We start from the raw sequence: 20,947 nt of genomic DNA, 5'->3' as shown, positions 1-20,947 counted from the left end.
TGCTTTTGATTGCATAAGGTTTTAATTTCTTTCATTTTCGTATTTTAATAAGGAGAAAATTAATATACTTCTACAAAAAATGTAAACCAGACATGCATCATTCTCAGCTGTATGCCTTTTACTGTCTCCTACTCCCATGTATCCTTGCCAGTAACCAATTTCATTGTTTTCTGGCATCTTCCCTGTTTCTTTTTGCAAAAGAAAGCACGCACATGCACACACACACACACACACACACCACACATACACAAAGAGTATGTCATATATTGATACGCACTTTGTTTTATTTTTATTAATATATCCTAAAAATCACCCTATCCAGAGAAGTTTTCCTAATTTTTTTTTTTACAACTACATAGTCTGCCACCATGCGGGTGTAGTTTAGTAGACCAAACCTTCTATTTAGGCATTTAGGTAATTTGCAATAATTTGTCATTACAAATAATATGCAACGTGAATTTTCATACTGTTCCAAACATACCCTCCTAGAGGTGGGATTTCTGGTACAGAATGTAAATGCATATATAATTTTGTTGGATATTGCCAAATTCTCCAGAAGAGTTGTACAATTTTGCTTTACCACAGACAGCAATGCATGAGAGTGCTTGTCTTTCCACGGCCTTGCCAACAGAGTGCATTATTAAGTTTTTGAATTTCTGTCAATCTATTGTGAGAAGAGGTAACTTAGTGAGGTCCTAATTTAATTTTCTGGGTGGCGCAGCGGTTTGGCGCCTGCCTTTGGCCCAGGGCGCGATCCTGGAGACCCGGGATCGAATCCCACGTCGGGCTCCCGGTCCATGGAGCCTGCTTCTCCCTCTGCCTGTGTCTCTGCCTCTCTCTCTGTGTCTCTTATGAATAAGTAAATAAAATCTTAAAAATAAATAAATACATTTCTTTTATTATTTTTTTCTTTTATTATAAATAACATTGAATGCCACTTCATGTGTCTAAGGATCACATGGTCTTTGTGAATTTATCTATATTAATGTATTTTGCCACTCTTTCTATAGAATTTTGATTTTTTTAATCTAGATAAAAATATACTTCTTTATATACTAGGTATATTATCCCTGTATCTGTTGATTTATGTTGCAAAAAATTTGTTTTGTTTTGTTTTTAATCTGATAACTTTCACTGCATCTTTTACAGAAATTATTCTATTATCTACAGGACAATTTTGATAAATTTTATTTTTCTAGTGAACTATTAATTATTAATTTCATATGTTTTCCATTTTTTACGCAGGTGTGCAAAATTTGTTTCTAATTATATTATGTACATAATATGATTTGATTTCTCCCCCTGAATTAATAGTTATTTCTTCCATGTTATTTCTTCTCCCTTTTAAAAAATATTTTCATTTAGCTAATATTTTGCCTAATTTTTTTACCTTTTTTTACAATTAAGATTTTGATTTAATTTAATAGACTATTTTCTGTTCCCTTTTTAACTAATCTCTGTTTATCTCTATCATTTTCTTCATTGTGCTCATTGTGCTTCCTTTTTAAAATTTTTTTAAGTTGAGGATTTACTTATTTCATTTTTATCTATATTTCTATTGCTATGGAGTGAGAAGAAGCAAACTGTTTTTTGTAAAGACCTTATAAATAGTATAAATTCTAGGTTTTATGAGCCATATAATCTCTGTTACAACTATCCAACTCTGCAGCTGTAGTGCAAAAGCAGCCATAAGACATATATAAATAAGTGGAACTGTTTTTGCAGATCATACAAAACAGGCACTGAACTGGATTTGCCCCTGAGGAATGTAGTTGTCTGACTCTTGATATAGATATTTAAGACCAAATTTCCGCCATTATTACTTTAAATATACCCCACAGATTCTACAATGTATTGGTTTAGTTACCTTTCGTTTTTCAGAGATTTTGTAACTAATCATTGCATTTCCTCTTCTACTTTATTTAATAGAGGGTTTTTAAAATTTTCCACATGATATTTTTTTAATTTCTAGTTGTTTTGCACTGTGATCAGAGTGTTGTTGCAATTGCTTCTAATATGGAAATTACTGATGTTTTCTTTGTGACCTAATATATGGTTAATTTTTGTGAATATTCTATGTGCATTTGACAAGGAAACATATTCTCCATATTGCTGTGTAGTGTTTGCTATATCTCCATACATTCTATATTGTTGATTATGTTATTTAGATTTTCTCTAGCCCAAATTTTTAAATTTGGTTTGTCTTGAACTAAAAATACTGTGTCAAAATCTCCTATTTTTAATGTTACTATTTCTTCTTGTTTCTCTTGTGGTTTGTTCTCAATAAATGGTTACAGTATTATTTGGTGCATAAATATGACTTTTATTTTCTCCTTGTGAATTGTGGGTTCTAGCATTTTAAAATGCCCTTTTTGTTCTCATTTCATGTTTTTTTGGCTTGAATTTTACTTTGGTATCAGAAACACAGGCCCTGCTTCCTTATTGTTCCCATTTGCCTACTATGTCTTTACCCTTGCCTTTATGTTTCAAACTTTTGAATTACTGCTTTAACTATATCTCTTGTGCACAGGGGAGAGCTGGGTTTGCTCTAGGAGCCAATTTGAAAATCTTTTCCTTTAGTATGTAAGTGAAACCTGTTCATACTCATTATGATTGATATGGTGTTTTGTAATGTTATAATTACGGTGTCTAGTGTGCTATATTTTCTGTACCTCTTTCTGTATTTACCTCTCTCTGTATTTATGAATGCTTCTTTCATTTATTCAACATTTCTTTTGATATTGAGGGAGTTTTGTCTTATGTTTTATTCATATATGCCTATTCACATATACCTTTTATAGTGCCTTTAATCATCTTATTTCTTACTTAATGTATCACTCTGCCATTTGTGAAAAGTAAATGGCATTCTTTGATTCCACTCATTACATTTACAACAGCTGATGCTCTTATTCCACTTTCTTCTATCTATTTTGTCCTTCCATTTATTAGTTGCATTATTTTTCTTGACGGAATATTTGATGTTTACATTTCTAAACTTACACCTAAACCTGTATTAGTTCTATAATTAAGTATATGAAATGCTCATCTTCTGTCCTTTTGTAGAAGCTTCTTAGTTGCCTAGTTTTTGATTAAGCTCATCTTACATAGAAGCCTCATGAAGAGCTCCTGGTTATAGTGTATCTTGAGTTCCTTCTCATTCAAAGTTGTTTATGTTTATAGACTTGATACTTGAAGGGTTGCTTGGTTGCATATAAAATCTTGGTTCACACTTTGTCAGATTTTTTGAAATGCTGCTATATTGTGACTTTGCCCTTGAAAAGTCTGACGCCAGTGTAATTTTTTTTTATTTTTCTAATTTAATGTTTTTGTCCAGGAATCCTTATGATTTTGTTTTTTCTTTGAAGACTAATAGTTTTACTAAGATGTTGAGAATCTATTGCTCTGAGTTAACTTTCTCAGGTACACTAGGGGCCCTTTCAGTATATAAATTTAGCTGTGTTTTGAAAGCTTTGTTAGATTATGGTTTTAAATATTACTGCTATTAGATTGTTTTGCTTTTCTTCAGAAACTAGTTATATGCATGCTGGACCTTCTTAGCTTGGCTTCTGTTTCATTTACCATCTCTTTAATCATTTTTATTTCTTTATCTTATTGCATTTACTTGATTGTTTTTCTTCCTTTCTTCAATAGCCCTGATTAAATTTTCATTTGGATTTATTATCCCTTGAGTATTTTGTAATATGTTATTTTTTTAAGGAATGGTTTATCTCTTTGTTAAACTTTTTTGAGCTAGTTTAACTCTTGTTGCTTTCTTCCTATGAGATTTTTGTTGTTGCTATTTTTAATTTTTAAATTTTTTGATTTTTACTTTTTTTTGGTTAAAAGATTTTATTTATTTGAAAGAGACAGTGAGGAGAGCACCAGCAGGAGAGGGAGAAGCAGACTCCTAGCTGAGCAGGGAGCCCTACATAGGCTCAATCCCAGGACCCCAGGATTATGACCTGAGCTGAAAACAGATGATTAGCTGACTGAGCCACCCAGGCACCTCTGATTCTTAGTTTTTAAAAAATGCCTTTAAATTCTTGTTGAGGATTTAAAATTCTGATTCAAGTGTTGTGTTGCAGTTTTCTCCATTTGTGTGTGTGTGTGTGTGTGTGTGTGTGTGTGTGTGAGAGAGAGAGAGAGAGAGAGGAGAATTTTCTCAACTGAAATATTTGATTCACAGTTTGCATTTTCTTCTTTCAATAGCTCTATATGAAATTTGACCTTTTTCTTTTTCTTAACATCTAATGGACAAGGTTTGAGAGCTACCTCTTTTAGTTTATCAAACTATTGTTTAGTTAAAGGATATTATTGTCTCTTTTTAGTGATGGTGGAGCTAGCCAAGTTGTTTTATTTTTGCCCTCTTTGATTCTGTGAGATTGTTACTTTTCTTTTCTACTTTTTTACCTTTTCCTCCTCTCTTACTACCACATCTTCCCAAGAGACAAATTTTCTCTATTAATTTTTCTCCCCCAGTAATAATTCTATTAAGTCTTCTGCCACTTTCTCATTTTTGAGTACCTTCCAGATGCTTGGTGCTGTGAATTCCCAGATTCAGGCCAATATTTGGATTTTGTTGGTGAAGTCTTTTTTTCCTAAGGTGCTTTTCCTGCAGTTCATATGTGAACTGTTCCCCCAAGGAATCTCTTAGCCTCCCTTCTCTTACTCTTCAGACACAACATAGGCAGGTAGCAGTAATGAGAACTCTGGAATTTGGTACTTATTTATTTACTTACAAGTAATTTGAATTTGATGGTATTTTCTCTCTTCTTGTAATGCTGAAGATTTGGGTCACATGTGGCTTTATTTGACTTCCTTGTTGCTCTTATGTTTTGGAGGGTATGGTGTGAAGAGATTTATATTTAGGCAATCATTATCTTTTATACATGAATTTTTAGGTGTTTTGAAATTGAAACTATATTAGAAAATACATGGCAAAGTCTCCATGTGTATTGTCCTACCAAGACAATCCTCTCAGTTTGGAGGTTTGTATTCGGAACATTTCCATTTCCTTGTAGTATAACAATATTATTTTATTCTCCTAGGAATGCATCTTTCTCTGAATAAGTTAATATGTTTCAAGAAATGTTTCTCATAAATTTATAATGGAAATAAATTAGAGTTAGTATCTCTGGACTCAATCTTGTAGTTGTGTTGCTAAATCTGGTCTGGTTATGGGTTAACTGAGTAGCTTTCCAGCTCTTCCTTTCTTCCCTTTCAAGTAAAACTTATGTTTACTCAAAGCTTAGGGAAATTTAGTCTGTGTAGAGTAGTGAAAATTTGGGTACATAATCAGAAATTATGAGGTTATTTCAATTATTTGAAGGAATTAGGAAATGACCACCACTGGTAAATAAAACACCAGGTTGTTTAATATAAAAATGTCAGAAAGCCTTTCTCAGATGTACTGTAACAATGGAGTGCTAACTCTGGAGCCCACCAACTGCCCAAGTCACAAAACCAAGCAGCCTGCTCTGGAGGGTCCAGATGGATAACTCTACAGGACAGTATATCCGGGGGGAATTGTCAGTCTGGACAGTGTGAGTGCTCACCAACAGTGTTCACTGATCATTATATAGCTTGCCATGGATATTTTAAAAAAGGAGCCCCCTTTCATAATTGTTGTTTAGCTATTCTAAAACATTTGTTGAAATATTTGTTGTGCAGTACCATGTGCCATGTACTATTCTAGCATTAGGGAGATAGTAGTTAATAAGACAGCCAAGATCCTTATCCTCTTGGAGCATATATTCTATAGGGAATAAAAGAAGATATACAGACAAACCTTTAAATACCAAATATTACATCTCACAGTGAAGTGCTATGAAGGAAAAACAATAGCGTGATATGATAGAGAATCTGAGTGGGGGTTAGGAGTGATGTTAGGAGTGTCATCACAGGAGTCTTCTGTGAGAGAGGACACTTAAGATTAGACTTGAAAAAATCATAGAAAGCCAATCATATGAAGAACCAGGAGACTTTTAGAAAAAAGGAACAACAAAGACTATGCTTTCAGAGGTCATTTCTATAGTTTGTTAGTAGAGAAGTTTCTTTGAATGTAGAGTACCTGAAACCATGAGGAGGTGGCACAGTGTTCTCTCCTCAGCATGAAGCTGGCTTTAGGTGTTGCTTCCTCAACTGTCTATTGCCATTGATGATTGTTCTTCTCCTCCTTCTGGGGAGTAAGAGGACACAGTCTGAGTGGAAGGGGAAAAAATAGAAAAAAGGAACAAGAAACTGAGTTTGGCACATTTAAGGAACAGAAGCAAGGCCAGAGTGGCTGGAACACAGTGAACAAAGAGCTGAGTGGTTGAGATGAGGTCAAAGAGGTGAGGAGGAGACAGAGTGTAACGGAGAAGTTGGACATTCAAACTATAATGCAAAGTCTTTATAAAATATTTGATGGGTGAGTGGTCTAAACTGATTCCTGTTTTTCAATGATTACTCTGGGTGATTTGACAAATAGCTGGGAATGGAAAGGAGGGAGACCAATGACCAGGTTATTGTACTAGGTTTAGAAAAAGAGAATGGTAGCTTTGATCAGAGTGATGGCCCTGTGAGACATTTGAATATGATCTGGAGGATGGATAATAGGAATTATTCTATTAAATTATCCTATTAAATCATAAGTGAGGGAAAGGGAAGAATGGAGGATGACTTCTACATTTTGGAATTGAGCATTTAATTGAATGTTGGGAAAATAATCCAAGCAAATTGGCATTTAATTTTGCAAGAATTGTTGCTGATACATTGCAGCATGATCACAAAAGGAGGAAGGAGGAATGAAAAAAAAAAAAAACAGGGGGATCCCTGGGTGGCGCAGCGGTTTGGCGCCTGCCTTTGGCCCAGGGCGCGATCCTGGAGACCCGGGATCGAATCCCACGTCGGGCTCCCAGTGCATGGGCTCCCAGTGCATGGAGCCTGCTTCTCCCTCTGCCTGTGTCTCTGCCTCTCTCTCTTTCTCTCTGTGACTATCATAAATAAATAAAAAAAAAAAATTAAAAAAAAAAAAAGAAAAAAAAAGAAAAAAAAAAAACAGGAGACTGATAGGAAGTTTCACTTTTTGTTTGTTGCACTGATTGAATTTATGGTTTAATTTTACAGTGTTGTCAGGATTGGGCTGATGGCCCAAGAGCAGTTGTTCCTGCTGTAACATGCCCAGTCGTGTTGTCACCAAGTCTTCTCTGAGAGGTAACATGTAAGCTTGGACTTGAAAAATCATAGAAGTCTAGTCATAAAAGAGCCAGGAGAAGAACCTTTTCGGAAAAAGCAACAGCACTGAATTTGGCATTCAAAGTTTATAATCAAGACCAATTGTGGCTGGAGCATAGTAAGTGAAGAGCTGAGTGGTTTGAGATAAGATCAGAGAGAGTGAAGAGCTGAGTGGTTTGAGATAAGATCAGAGAGGTAGGCAAGAGCCAGACCATTTATAATGGGAAGAGTGGGGCATTCAAACTGTAATGTAAAGCCATTAGAGAATTTTACTTTAAGATTTATTTATTTATTTGAGAGAGAGAGAGAGAGAGGGAGAGAGAGAGAGCCTGAGGGAGGAGCAGAGGGAAAGGGAGAGAGAGAATCTCGAGTGGACTCCATGCTGAACACCGAGCCCCATGTGGGGCTCCACACAGGGCTCAATCCCAGAACCGTGGGGTCATGACCTGAGCCAAAATCAACAGTCAGATACTTGATTGAATTGCCCAGGCACCCCATTAGAGAATTTTAAATGAGGGAAGACTTAAACAGTAGGAGGTTCAAGGTTTTTTCAGAGTGAGAGGCCATCCCAGAATGCATTAATCCTTGTGTCAACAGCCTTGTATGTCCTATCAATCCTGTTGACCTCTGCAAACATCCTCTCCAAAGAATGGTGAAGCACATGCGAAACTCCAGGCTTTCATATCATTTTCAAGCCTACAGTCCAAATGAACCACTGTAGTCTCCTTTTCCTGTTGTAACTGACCAGTTCCATGTCCTAGTTTCTTTGAGTTCACACCGAAAATTTGCTACTTAACAAAAGAATCCTTGATGGTATAAGAACCTTCTCAACCTGAGTGACAAAAAAAGTTGTAAACAGCAGTAGCAACATAGAAAAAATTCAGGCATTCAGGGAAAATAGAAAGGTAAGGTAAGCAGTTTTTAGTCATGTATACATGATTGATATATATTTAAAACATATATATATATATCTCCCAACTTTCTTCAGGGAGATAACCAGCTGGAGAGGAATCCAGGCTTTGAGCCAATTTTATTGCAATGTCAAATGGTACAAATTTTTGGAAAAATGAATGATTATGTCCATGTAAAAGTTAAAGTAAATTTTCTTGTAAGTGTTGCTTCTAATTTGACAATTGGATGGCAGCAAAAAGCTCAGATTTCTTCTTAAACTATACTTTGTGCTTTCATTATATGCTGAGATACTTGTGCTACACATTCCTCTTAGTGTTACTGAATACTCAAAGAAAGGGCAATGGGACTAATGCGATGGCTTTTCTGACCTTCTTTTCTTCAGAAACAAGCAATAATTCAGAGTCCCCAAATTTGAATTTTACATATTCTCTACTTGTTCACGTTGATTTATGATTTTCCATGCTTTTATCAGCAAATTTTCACATTTCTTATAATGTTTTTTAAGATTTTATTTATTTATTCTTAGAGACACAGAGAGACAGAGACACAGGCAGAGGGAGAAGCAGGCTCCATGCAGAGAGCCTAACGTGGGACTCCATCCAGGGTCTCCAGGATCACACCCTGGGCTGCAGGCAGCGCTAAACCGCTGCGCCACCAGGGCTGCCCATATTTCTTATAATTAACCTTCAAGTTAATGCTTCATTAAGGTAAAAGGTGATAGAGATATTCTTTCTATAGTGAGTAATTATTAACATGATCTTCAAAATTCAATGAATTCTGTTTCAAACATAAGTAAACTAAAAAAAATTTAAAAAATGAACTCTCATGAATAAAACCATATCTATGTCATTCCTTATTATCTATTTAAATTCATTTGCTTTTAAAGATCTAATTCAAAAGTCACCCTTCTGAATACTTCTAAGATAACACATAATAAAAGGAGAGAGAAGTAACAGATGTTTTAGTTCTTACCAGAATTCCCAACCAACCAAATATAATCCTTGTCTTGAAAGCGCTTTTTATTTGTAATACTGTAACAACAAATGGTAACATTTATACCAACAAATGCATACAATAAAATGTAATAGTGGTATAATAAATTTATGTGTAAAATGTCAAAGTACAGAAGTGGTGGTGACTATCTGGGAGTGGTGTAAGAGGAAAAGTAGAAAAGTGTAGGTTTCCCAAAGGAAGTACCAGCTAACACTGTTTTAGAGAATAAACAAGAGTCTACCCAGTTGAAAAGTCTGAGTAACGAAGAGGGAGGAATAGATCTCAGGTTGAGGTAACAAGTATGAAGACAGAGTCAAGAAGAAAGCATGGCATTAGGAGTACTCTGTTTTAATTGGGTTCTTAATTCTTCAATCCTTCCTTTTTCATGGTCAACAAATATTTATTGAGTACCTATTATGCCCCATGTACTGTTTATGAAGTGAGCATATTGAAATGAACAAAAGAGAGTCAGTTTAAGCCACGGTGGAGCTTAAATTCTAAAGGAAAGATAGTCATATTTTACAAGATAGTCAATAAATCAAATGAGTACAAAAAATGTACAGTATTATAGCTAATGAAAAATACCATAGTCAAATAAGGAGGAAGAAAAGGAAATGAGAGTTCTAGGGTGGAGGGATGTCAATTTTAAGTGAGATGATGAGGGGTAGGTTGATTGAGAAGGTAACATTTTAATAAAAATCTGAAAAAGTAATTCACACAGGAATTGAGGATAACTATTTCTGGAAGGGAGACCAGCAGTACAAAAGCCCTATGATTGATTGGAGTGTGCCTCAGTTGAGGAATAGTGAAGAGGCCAATGTAGTTTCCAATCTGTTTTTCATTCTCTTTATGCTTATGCTTTAATCATAGTCAAATCTCAATCTTTGAGCATGCCTTGCTATTTTACATTATATCTTTTACACTTTTTTTCTTACTAGAAATGTTGTCTTAAGTTCTAGATACTGATAATTCTTCCTGTAAGAATATATCTAAACATCATCTCTATTTCCTTTTCCTCTCCCAGATATATTAAGGTTCTGTTTTCATAATGTTCCTTTTTAACTTGTACCAAGGTAATTTTTTTCAGTTTTGGACATTTTGAGTTTGATATGATTCTGAATGATCCAAGTACATAAATGGACATATGAGTCTGCAGTGCAGAGTAGATCCAAGGTTGGACATGGAGATTTATAATATATATCATATATATATTATGGATATCATATAGTATACTATTCATGTATATATATATAAATTTAGAAACCAAAGAATTCATAATATCATACAGGAGAAAATATAAAGTGATGAGAGTTAAGAATCAGCACAATTCTACATAAAATTAATATTGAGAGAAAGTGGAAGAGAGATACAAAGTAAGAGAATTTGGGGAAGGTGCTTTAGAGTTCTTACAGAATTAGAAAGAAACCCAGGAGAGAACTGAAAGGTGATAAGGACATATGAGGGCCACAGTAGAACATTTTCAGTTCTCTGGGTCTTGTATTGTAAATAGAGGGAAATACAGGGTCAGAGTAATTTTCTGTGAGGAAGGTTTGAACATACTTTTATAATAAGGGCAAGTCTAGAAAAATGGGTGTTGAAAATATAGGCAGTATTAATAATTGATGAAAAGGAGACAGGAGGAGAAGGGTTAAAAAAAACACAATATATTTGGTTGTAGTAGAAACTCATCAGCTTTTATTGGAACATCCATGAAAATTCAGAGAAAATTTAGTTACAAAAGCTTAGTAGGTTAAGTAATATCTAACAGGAATTTATCAATTTCTGGGTAGATTTCTTTCCAACTACTATGTCTTCTAGTTTTTTATATGTTATATAATGAGCATGAGTAATTTATTAAGTTGTGTTGAATTATTCAGGAAACAGTTTCTAGGGTGAAGATTTGTATGTAAATTTCCAACTTATTTGGGAAAATATCCATTGTAGACAAATTTTCCATTTTGCCCTAGAGCATAACTATAATAGCAGTTTTTAAATCCTTGTCTCCTAAGTATAATATCTGTGCTTACTCTTCTTAAGTATGAATCTCATTTTGTTTTTGTTTTTCTCTTGAGAGGCAAGCAATAGTAGGGAGAGGCAGGTATAGTAATTTTAGATTATATCCTGGACATTGCAATAATACACCATAGAGATTATGGATTCTGTTGTGTGTTTTTGAAGAATATGAATATGTTTCATTTGTTTGTTTAGAAGGTAGTTAACTGGGAGGTACTCAAATTCCAAACTCTGTCTTCCCTGTGGCAGGCAGCAGTTGAAATCTCTGTTAAATTCTTGTAGTAGTTCGCTATTGTTGCTGTAACAAATTATCACACAACAAAACAACTAAATGTATCCGCTTACTTAAATCAACAAAATGTCTTAAAACAAAAAAAATATTCTCTCACAATTCTTGACTCTGGAATGTACAAATCAGCATCACCGGGCCAAAATCAAGATGGCTCAGCATGGCCACCCTCCCTCAGTGGCTCTAGGAGAATCCGTTTTTTGCTTCCTCCAGATTCTGGTGGCTGCAGAGATTCCTTGGCATATGGCTGCACCATTCTAATTTTCAAGGCCAGCATCCTCAAATCTCCCTCTGCTCTGTCTTCACATCACCATCTGCTCTGTATATAGTAAAATCTCTCTTGGCCTGCCTCTTACAAGGATGCATGTGATCACATTTAGGACCTAGTTGGATAATCCAGGATAATCTCCTGATCTCAGATCTCAATTCCTTAATCACTTCTGCAGAGACTTTGCCATATAAAGGAACATTCACAGGTTCCAGAGAGTAAGAGTCCATTATGCATCCTATTATAATTCTTTTTTAACTTTATCTGTACTGCTTGGAATCTGTCCTGTGTATATATAGTTTAGGAGTCACTTTAAAATTTGTGTAGAGTTTATACTCTGGACTGATGATTCTCCCTGTCTGGATATCTCCTTTCTGGGACATTCTTGTCTCATTTTTTTTTTTCATCATTATCTACAACTCTGTTTTCTAGTTCTTCAAGCCAGAAATATCCCCCCACCCCCTAGATTTATTCATCCTGTTTGGAACCCATCAGACCTTTTCTCAGGACCAAAGTGGTATAAAATGGGAGACTCACCTTTTCCCATCTCATTGTTTTCGTGTATAGACACCTCTTCAGGTTCTGCCTTCTTTGGGTTATTATCCAATGCCCTCAAATAGGTCTTCTCCTTCTCCTTCTTTCTCCTTCTCCTTCTCCTTCTCCTTCTCCTTCTCCTTCTCCTTCTCCTTCTCCTTCTTTCTCCTCCTCCTCCTCCTCCTCCTCCTCCTCCTCCTCCTCCTCCTCCTCCTCCTCCTCCTCCTCCTCCTTCTTCTTCTTCTTCTTCTTCTTCTTCTTCTTCTTCTTCTTCTTCTTCTTCTTCTTCTTCCAGAGCTTATAGGAGGGTGGATGGTTCAATAATAGCTACTTCTTTATTACTGGAAGCTGATACTCCCACATTCTTTTTAAGAGTACAAGGGGCATTAACCAAAAATGCTAATTTTGCATTATAAACAAAGCCTCAACATATTGCCAAGAGTTAAAATCTTCTTAGAGTATTTTCCTGAGAAAAGTAAAAATAAAATTTTGAAACAAAAAATAAGTAGAAAACTCCTAAATTACTATAAATTAAATAATGTACTTCTAAATTATCTTTGGATTGAAAAAGAAAAGCAGAGATTAGAAAATATTTAAATGGAATTATAATAAAGGTAACACATATTAAAACTTGTCAGATATAAAAAAGCGCTGCTTAGAGAAAATATTATAACCTTAAAGGCAATATTTAAAAAGATGAAATGCTAAAACATCAATGATATCATTTTCTACTTCAAGAATAGAGGAAAAGAACAAATCCAAACTAAGTAAGTAGAAGGAAATAATGGAGGTAAGGGCAGAAATCGATAAAATAGAAAACACACATTACAGAAAAATTAAAAAGTCAAATTGATATTTGAGATAATTAAGAAAATTTCTAAATACTGGAAAACTAATAGGGGAAAAACCTCACAATTTATCAACATCTAAAATGATAATTGGATCACAAATACAGATCTAAAAGATATTAAATACACACAAAAGGGGGTTTTATGAGCAACTTTATGGCAATAAACTTGAATTCTTTCCTCTGTACCTCTCCTTTTGCTTCTTTTGGTTGTTTTTGGGGGGTAGGATGTATATGTGGGTAGATGACCTTTTATAAAGATGCTAGTGCCATATTATTAACAAATAGTTTCACGTCATTCTGCCTCTCATTATATGTCATAGGAAACTGAGGATCATAGTTCTATCCCTAGCCTCTCAGCTATTTACTAGTTTAGAATAGAAGAAAGGGGGATCCCTGCGTGGCGCAGCGGTTTGGCGCCTGCCTTTGGCCCAGGGCGCGATCCTGGAGACCCAGGATCGAATCCCACATCGGGCTCCCGGTGCATGGAGCCTGCCTCTCTCTCTGCCTATGTCTCTGCCTCTCTCTCTCTCTGTGTGTGACTATCATAAATTAAAAAAAAAAAAATTTAGAATAGAAGAAAGGTCTTCTAATGTCTCACCCTATGTCCAGTCCAGATGTGAAGGTATTCATCATTTCAAGGGTATACTTAGAAAATGAAATTTTCAGTGTTTATAGCGGTTGTTAGGAAAGAATGGAAAGGACATGTTAATTAAGGTTGACGATGGAGTTCACTATTAATAACTGACTCCCTACTCTCCGTGAATAACAGAGACCAAGCTCCAATTTAACAATTGAATTGAGCATTGTCCTTCTCCGTAAGTTTCATGAGTTGAAAAAAAATTGGAGGACATATTGGCTAAGGAGTAACATACCTTTTTGTTACATCACACATTCATTCCTGTTATGCAAATTGGGATGTATTAAGGAGAAATAGTGGATTCTACTGTGAGACAATGGAATCTGTGAAGATATCCTTGCAATGTCAGTAATACCTGTGGATTTTCTATGAATCTGCCCTTTTGGTGCACAGCAGTCACTGACAAAACAAAAGGAATTCTAATCCTACTGTTAATCTACAAAAATATTGCAGGGGCCCTGGTGAGTAGGAAACTGCTGCTGTCGACTGTATTTACAGAATTTAGTATTTGAAAACTATCTTCCCAGCCTCTTTCTCCAGTCACATGGTAGGGTGTGTTTGTGTGCATCCCTTAGCAATCATTTCTTATCGGCTATGTAAAAAGCTAGGTCAGTGGGCTGATGTGATCTTCTTTGAGATGCTGCATCCTGGGTTTAGCATGACTCTCTTTATACTAGTGGGCAGAGTCTCTTGTCTTTCTGCTCTGTTTAAATTTTTGATTGGAAAAGCCTCTTTTTTTCCCCCTTATTTTCCCCTCTTTGCTACAACAGGCTATGCTAGCAACTGTTCTGGGAAGCTTCGTTGTGAGGAACTGGTGGGTGGAGCAGAGGAGAAAGAAAAGAAATATATACTGTGGAAAGCGGTACTGCTGCTGCAGTTTCCTTTCCTCTCACCAAGATTTAATCACTGGTTGGAGGAAATTGGAATGTTTCAAGAAAGAGGGCCAATGCAGGCTGGAAGAAGGACGGGATGGGTGGCAGGAGAATTCAATAATAGGGCCAAAGGAAGTTTAGCAATGTAATAGCCAATAAATTGTGCTGTAGAACCCTGTGAGTTATTAGGGAATCAGAGCCAGCCAGAGAACCAGGCAAAATTTTCCTACTGTTTCTTTTAGAGATTTGCAAATGGGTTTCATGCCAGGCTGTCAAATACGGAGGATTCAGACGAATGTTTCTAGAGTTCTCTCTTTCTTACTTTAGGGACAGTATGTTCCAGAGGCAATCTGCCTAGCTAGTCACCCATTTCCATTAGCTTTCTTTATACCTGAACACCGGCCCCAATTCCTCTGATCCCAGTCTTATGAGGCAGACCTCCAACTTACAAGCAAACTTAGTCTCAGCAACTGATTATGTCCTGCCTAATTTCCAGTTAAAGTGGCATGCTTTCGTATATTTTTATAGATGCTGAGACATGAGTACGCTGCTGGATCAGTCTTGATAATTTCAAAAGGCGAGGTAGTTCAGGGAGAAAAAAGGGCAAGAACTCTGCTGGAAGAGATACGAAAGTTATTGTTCATTGTGATGAAAAAAATAAAGAAGGAGGAGCCCTAAGATCTGGGTTCTAGACTCATCTTTGCTTCTAAGTAGGTACAGGATCCTGAAAAAATTATAATTGATTCCTCCACAAAACAATGGGGGAAACTGATAATTTCTAAAGTTCTTTAAATTCTCACATTTTATAAACCATGTATTCACTTGTAAATACTGAATGTCTCAGGACATGGGTGGTTCAGTGGTTGACTGTCTGACTTCAGCTCAGAGCATGGTGCTGGGGTCCTAGGATTGAGTCCCACATCGGGCTCCCTAGGGGAAACCTGCTTCTCCCTCTGCCTGTGTCTCTGCCTCTCTCTCTGTGTCTCTTATGAATAAATAAAATCTTTAAAAAATAAAAATAAATGCTTAATGTCTCTTATACACCAAACATAATATACATAACTATTTTTTAATTACCATTACTTTCAAAGGAATACATTTCCTTGGCTACTTCAATTTCCTCAATTGTGAAAGGGAGCTAATAATGACTCTTCTGCTTACTTAAGAAAAAAGGGTGGATTTTTAACTGGAAGTGATTTGAAAAATGTAAAATGTACTCTAGCAGATACTTTTATTATATTCATATATATAAGAATATGTGTATTCCAGGAACATACATGCAGGTTTTACTCTCTGAGATAATAACCAATAACCTGGAGATAGTCTGTTCTATCTGAAAATATGAAAATATATGAGGTGCCTGATGCCCAGAAAGAAATTATAATTATCTTAATATTGTTCCCAATTTTTGTATATCTATGTGTGCACACAAACATACTCACACGTGCAGAGCTGTAATTATATCAGTGAGTATGCAAAGTAACATCGTCTGTTTGAAAAATAAGTATGCTCCATGACAGCTTGCCTACCTTATTCATCACTATATTTATAATAGCAATATTTGTTGAAGAAGGAATGAATTAAGGCATGAAAGAATGAGGATAGCAGAGATTTCTTTAGTATTCTTTTCACTTTCAATTTCAACTTTTGTGCTAACCTCAATGTTCAGCTCCTTTTCCTTGATACTCACCTTCCCCTCACTGCTTAAATCTCAGGGAGGGCCTGCTAGAGTTCATTGTTACTCAAAATAATTTAGGTTTAGGAATCAAACAATGTTAGCATTGAAAATGCTTATTCTTTACTATAATATTTTACTATATTCATTGCTTCCTGATCCCTCTTTGATGTCTTTGTATGTATTATTCTTATTTAGTTCCCTAGCACCTAACACAGGGTGTGGCACAGAATAAGTACTCAGGTAATGCACTACGTAATGCATGATTTTTCCAATTCAGTGGGACAGGCGGTGTGGAGTAGAGATGCAAGACCAAGGGACATATTATGTAGAAACATGACTGATTGGTTTTGAAACTTGCCATTACATTTTTAGTTATTCCCATTCAGTGGTAGGTGCATTCCCAGTATCAAAGCCGTACCTATTGTTCTCTATCTTTAGGGTCTCTTCTCACTTCCAAATACACTAATCTAAATCATCCAGTTTTATAAAGAGAACATTTTATGAGGAGTCTGGCCTAATAAACAACCACAAGCACTAAGGTAAGAGCTTACACTTATTTAGTATTTAATAACAATACCAACTTCTCCAGCAGTTGTCCAGTGAGTCGTGTCATGTTCAGCCCCAGTTAAGAAACTATTTACTTTAGGTGGATGAAGAACTTGGCTATCTGCAGAAAGGAGGCAGCCTGCAAGTGAGAAGACTGTTTCCTTATATGGCACTAAAATAAGATACTTCCCTTCCTCCAATCTGACTGATCATCTTTCAATCATTTCCCCCCACTTAAGAAGTGCCTTGAATTCCACAGCTTCCTGATTCCACCTGGACAAATGGCTGGGATGAAAGATGGGAACAAAGTTGTTTTATCCTTGGCTCTCTTCACCTACAAGGTAGGCTTGGGATCACCTAGGTTTGTGTTGGCTTATACATCCTCTGCAGCCTCAGGGTTTGAGCACAAAAGGAATGAGGGACTAAAATTAGTAGAAAAGAAACAGGTTGATTATCAGTCTGGTGGTGATTATTTTAAGACCACCAAATGGGCTACCAAGGCAAGTCCCTTATGCAGTTTGGCCTTAACTTTCCTTCCTTTACTCTTTCTGGTTGTTATTGCAAAGCTTTCCCATTTAAAACAGTTTCTACCAGGGGATATTTCGGAGTCTCTCTGCTGTACAGAACAATCAGTAGTGCAACCTTTCCTCTCCAGGAAAAACTGCCATGTTGCATCGAGGCAAAAAAAAATGGAAATCTGAAACAAATAAACCCTTCATGTCTTTTTACTTCTTGTCTTTTTTTTTTTTTTTTTTTTACTTAAGTACATGCATTTCTGTATTTTGCTCCATTCTTAACTGAAGTTCGTGCTTCTCTGTCAAGGCACTGCTCCTGGTATTTTCTCCTGTAAAATCTCTGGACAGGGCTGGGTGTCTGGTTATGCCTGGCCCTTCCCTCTCTCTTGGAGGGGGAAGAGGGGGGTCTCAGATGACAAGTCATCAAGCCAGTTTCCCCTCCTCTTCGGGGTTCTTGATACGGTGGCAGCAGGGTTGGGTTCCAGGGACTGCAGAGACCCTTCGCAGTTGGGTTTCGCAGCTGCCTGGGTCCGCAGCGAGCCCTGGGCCGGGGTGAGAGTGGCACCCCGCCTATCCAATGAGAGACGCGGGTTTCTCTCCCGTGCCCGCCCCGCTTTCCCCGCGGCCCCAATGACCGCTCTAAAAGGGCCGGCTTCTGCTGTCAAGTAGCTGGGCTGGGCTCCGCCGAGGCTGGGAGGGACGCGGGGTGCGGAGATGCGCTCCCAGGTGTTTGCAGCGCGAGTGGGAAACCTGTAGGTGATGGTCCAGCTGTGCCGCGCCGACCCGAGCAGGAGCAGAGAACACAGGTAGGAGGCAGGACTTTTCCTTCTTTGCAGATAGGAGGAAAAAAAAAAAAATGCATGCGTATTTTCCTGCTGCCGCTGCCTGCCTTCCCCTTCCCCTTCCCCTTCCCCTTCCCCCAGCCCTGCCCCGCCCTCGGCACCCCCAAATCTGATGTGGTCGCCGCAGCTCTCGCCGTGAAGTACGGTGGAAGGACTGGGATGGGGGCTGTCTGGGTGCTGGGATGGGGGGTGCCGGAGCCCCGGTGTCGGGCGGGGCGGGGCAGCAGCGCCCCAGGCCAGGGCACCGCCGAGCCTCCATCTGTGTCTCGTCAACTTTCCTCCCGAGGCTCCGGCTGCCGCGGCCGGTGACGCGCCCAGGGAATGCCCGGCCGCAGGGGAGGGTTTGGGGGCGCAGCCCGGTCTGCAGCCGGGAGCCCGCGGGGAGCTTCCTCCGCTCCGCACCTGCTGGTTCTCCCTGTCCTACCTGGCGTCTAGACCCGCAGCACATCCCTGCAAGGACGGGGGATGAGTGCGCGGAGGGCAGCGAGGCACTTGTTCAGTTCCCCGGCTCCTCCGTTGAGGACTGGCTCCCTCCAGGAGCGGGGGGTGGGGAGGAAACCCCGCACCTCTAAGGGCATTTACCGGTTGATGATGTCTCCATTGAGAAGACCTGGCCCTTCTCCCAGGATCTGCTGCAGACCGAGGTTGGGAGAGGCCGGGCAGGCATCTCCTCTCCTCTCCACTCCTCTCCTCTCCTCTCCTCTCCTCTCCTCTCCTCTCCTCTCCTCTCCTCTCCTCTCCTCTCCTCTCCTCTCCTCCCAGCCTGGTGCTGCCTATGGGAAAGAAACCACCTTTTCGCCTAGTTTCTAAAACAAATGGGTTTATCCTCGGGGATTCCCAGAGTCAAGTAATTGTGCCCGGATGGGCTCCCCGCGGCTGCTGCGAGGCAGCCTCCCCGGGTGACCGCATCTGGGTGCATCTGGGTAGTAGGTGTTGGCCCAATGCCGGTTCCTGCAGGAGTCAGATTGCTGGAAGCAGTAGGCAGAGGAATTGCAGAGAAATTAGAGGCTGCATCACTCAGGGGAACCAACCGATGACATCCTGCTTTGAAGATTACTGAAAAATTGGGGTGATGAGGAAAAAGGAGAGGGGAAAGCTGCAACCTTTTCTCATTTATCCATGCCCAATCCAGCATGGGCATTTGTATGTCTGCTCGTGTGTGCACATCTCCAAGGTGGAGCTATATATAGCTCTTGCACACCCAGCCCTGTTTGCCTGCTGCTGAGCAGGCTGCCTGGGCCTTCTGAAGCAATCTGGAAGCACTGAGTGGGAGGGGCAAAAAGGAATCAAATTCTCCATTGGGGGAAAAGCCGGAGAAGATGTGTTCAGACTGAGGAAACCTGCAAGGAATAATGTCTCTGTAACGCACAGCACATGAATGTCAGTATTTCCAGATACTATTTTAAATACATTCTTAGAGTGCTATTTGATCTTCATCCATTTCCCTGGTTTTTTCAGCTTTACAGTGTACACACGAACCTTACCAGCCTGAAACGAACGTAGCACACATATCAAATAAACACATATATCTGAGGTATTTTATTAAACTCATCAGAGCATAATGGCTTGCATATGCCCTACCTTCACTGTTGGGTTGTAAATTTATTTGGATGGTAACTTACAGCTAGTGCATTTGGAGATCTGGAGGAAAAGATCCACCCACCTTGCAAGATATAAAACTGAGGGGCCTTTAGAACCTTTGAAGATAGCTTTAATCTATTTCTTGGTATAAATTTTATTTGTAGACCCGATATTTAAATGTGTGCTGCTTTTTCACATCATGTCTATTTGCATTACATGTCTTTTATAGATGTATATGCATTTATTTTCCCCATTGCCTGAAGTTATTTAATCCGGATGGTAACTTTTTCATTTTCTTTGATGAGAAAACTAAGATTTAGAGGATACAAGAAATTTGCCTAAAGCCTTCTAAAATTCCACTATTTCAACCCTAATATTTCAGCAACCTACTATGGATTATATTGCATAGCAGTGTCCCCTTGAATAAAATACTTCAACTTCCTGTGATTTTTGGTATTGATAACAAAATTTGGTCAGTGTTACACCAGTAACAATACAGGCCAAGGTTATTCGGTTATTTGGATGCTCAGTCTTATTTTATTTATTTATTTCTTTAACCCTTATATGTATGTCTGATTTGTCTTCTAATTAGGCAAGGAAGCACTTCGCAGAAAGACTATGACCTATATTTTTGTATACTCCACCACACTGAACACAGTTCTAGGTAGGCTTGAAGATTCTTATTGAGGATGTCTCATCATAAGGAATCATTTGGAGCAATGATTGAAGGATAATAAGTTTATTAATAGGATAAATGTGTTGGGAACTACATTTGGAAACTTCCTTTGGATTTATCCTTTCCATGAGGAGGAATGGCTGACATGAGGCATTTCTGTAGCTTTCCACAGAATGGTTCAATTTTCCAATAGGAGTTATGGCTCTGTACAGGTTATTCTATACAGTGTCTCTTATCTGTGCCCCTTGAGACTGACTAAAGAGCAAGTTGAAAGACCATTTATATTTTTCTATACAAAACATGCTATGTTATATTGCTATTAAAAAAGAAAACAACAGTGTCTATCCATTTCCCATCACCATCTATTTCTGTATATAAATTGTCCATGGTTTACATCATAAAAAGGAACGCATTCTAAGTCATCAGTAAGTTCTTTAAATTCAATGTTTGTTTTTTTTAATTATTGCTGTATTATTCATTTTTCTTCCCCTTTGAACTACCATTTTTCATACTTTCCATCTCCTCC

General features: G+C 37.9%; 1 protein-coding gene, 1 long non-coding RNA gene and 1 other non-coding gene across 5 annotated transcripts in view; 2 read left to right on the top strand and 1 right to left on the bottom strand.

Annotated features, from left to right (window-relative positions):
* The window catches only part of LOC140617266 (uncharacterized), a 52,758-nt gene extending 46,547 nt beyond the window's left edge, over positions 1-6,211 (bottom strand). The window contains exon 1 of the long non-coding RNA XR_012017493.1: positions 6,071-6,211. This is a non-coding gene — a long non-coding RNA (uncharacterized lncRNA). The remainder of the gene's footprint in view (positions 1-6,070) is intronic.
* LOC140617755 (small nucleolar RNA U3) lies at positions 6,004-6,209 on the top strand. Its single transcript, XR_012017929.1, has one exon. It is a non-coding gene; the product is annotated as a small nucleolar RNA U3 (small nucleolar RNA).
* An 11,757-nt stretch (positions 6,212-17,968) lies between the features above and the next one.
* Positions 17,969-20,947, top strand: part of CNTN1 (contactin 1) — a 349,581-nt gene continuing 346,602 nt past the window's right edge. Inside the window, exon 1 of one of the 3 annotated variants that reach the window (XM_072798340.1) lies at positions 17,969-18,128. The gene's annotated coding sequence lies outside the window, so the exon portion shown is untranslated. The remainder of the gene's footprint in view (positions 18,129-20,947) is intronic. The other 2 variants (XM_072798336.1, XM_072798338.1) reach the window with 2 other exon arrangements.

Source organism: Canis lupus, chromosome 25 (genome assembly GCF_048164855.1).
Source record: "Canis lupus baileyi chromosome 25, mCanLup2.hap1, whole genome shotgun sequence".
NCBI lineage: Eukaryota > Metazoa > Chordata > Mammalia > Carnivora > Canidae > Canis > Canis lupus.
Note: the sequence above shows the minus strand (reverse complement) of the source record. Positions and strands in the feature narration are given on the sequence as shown.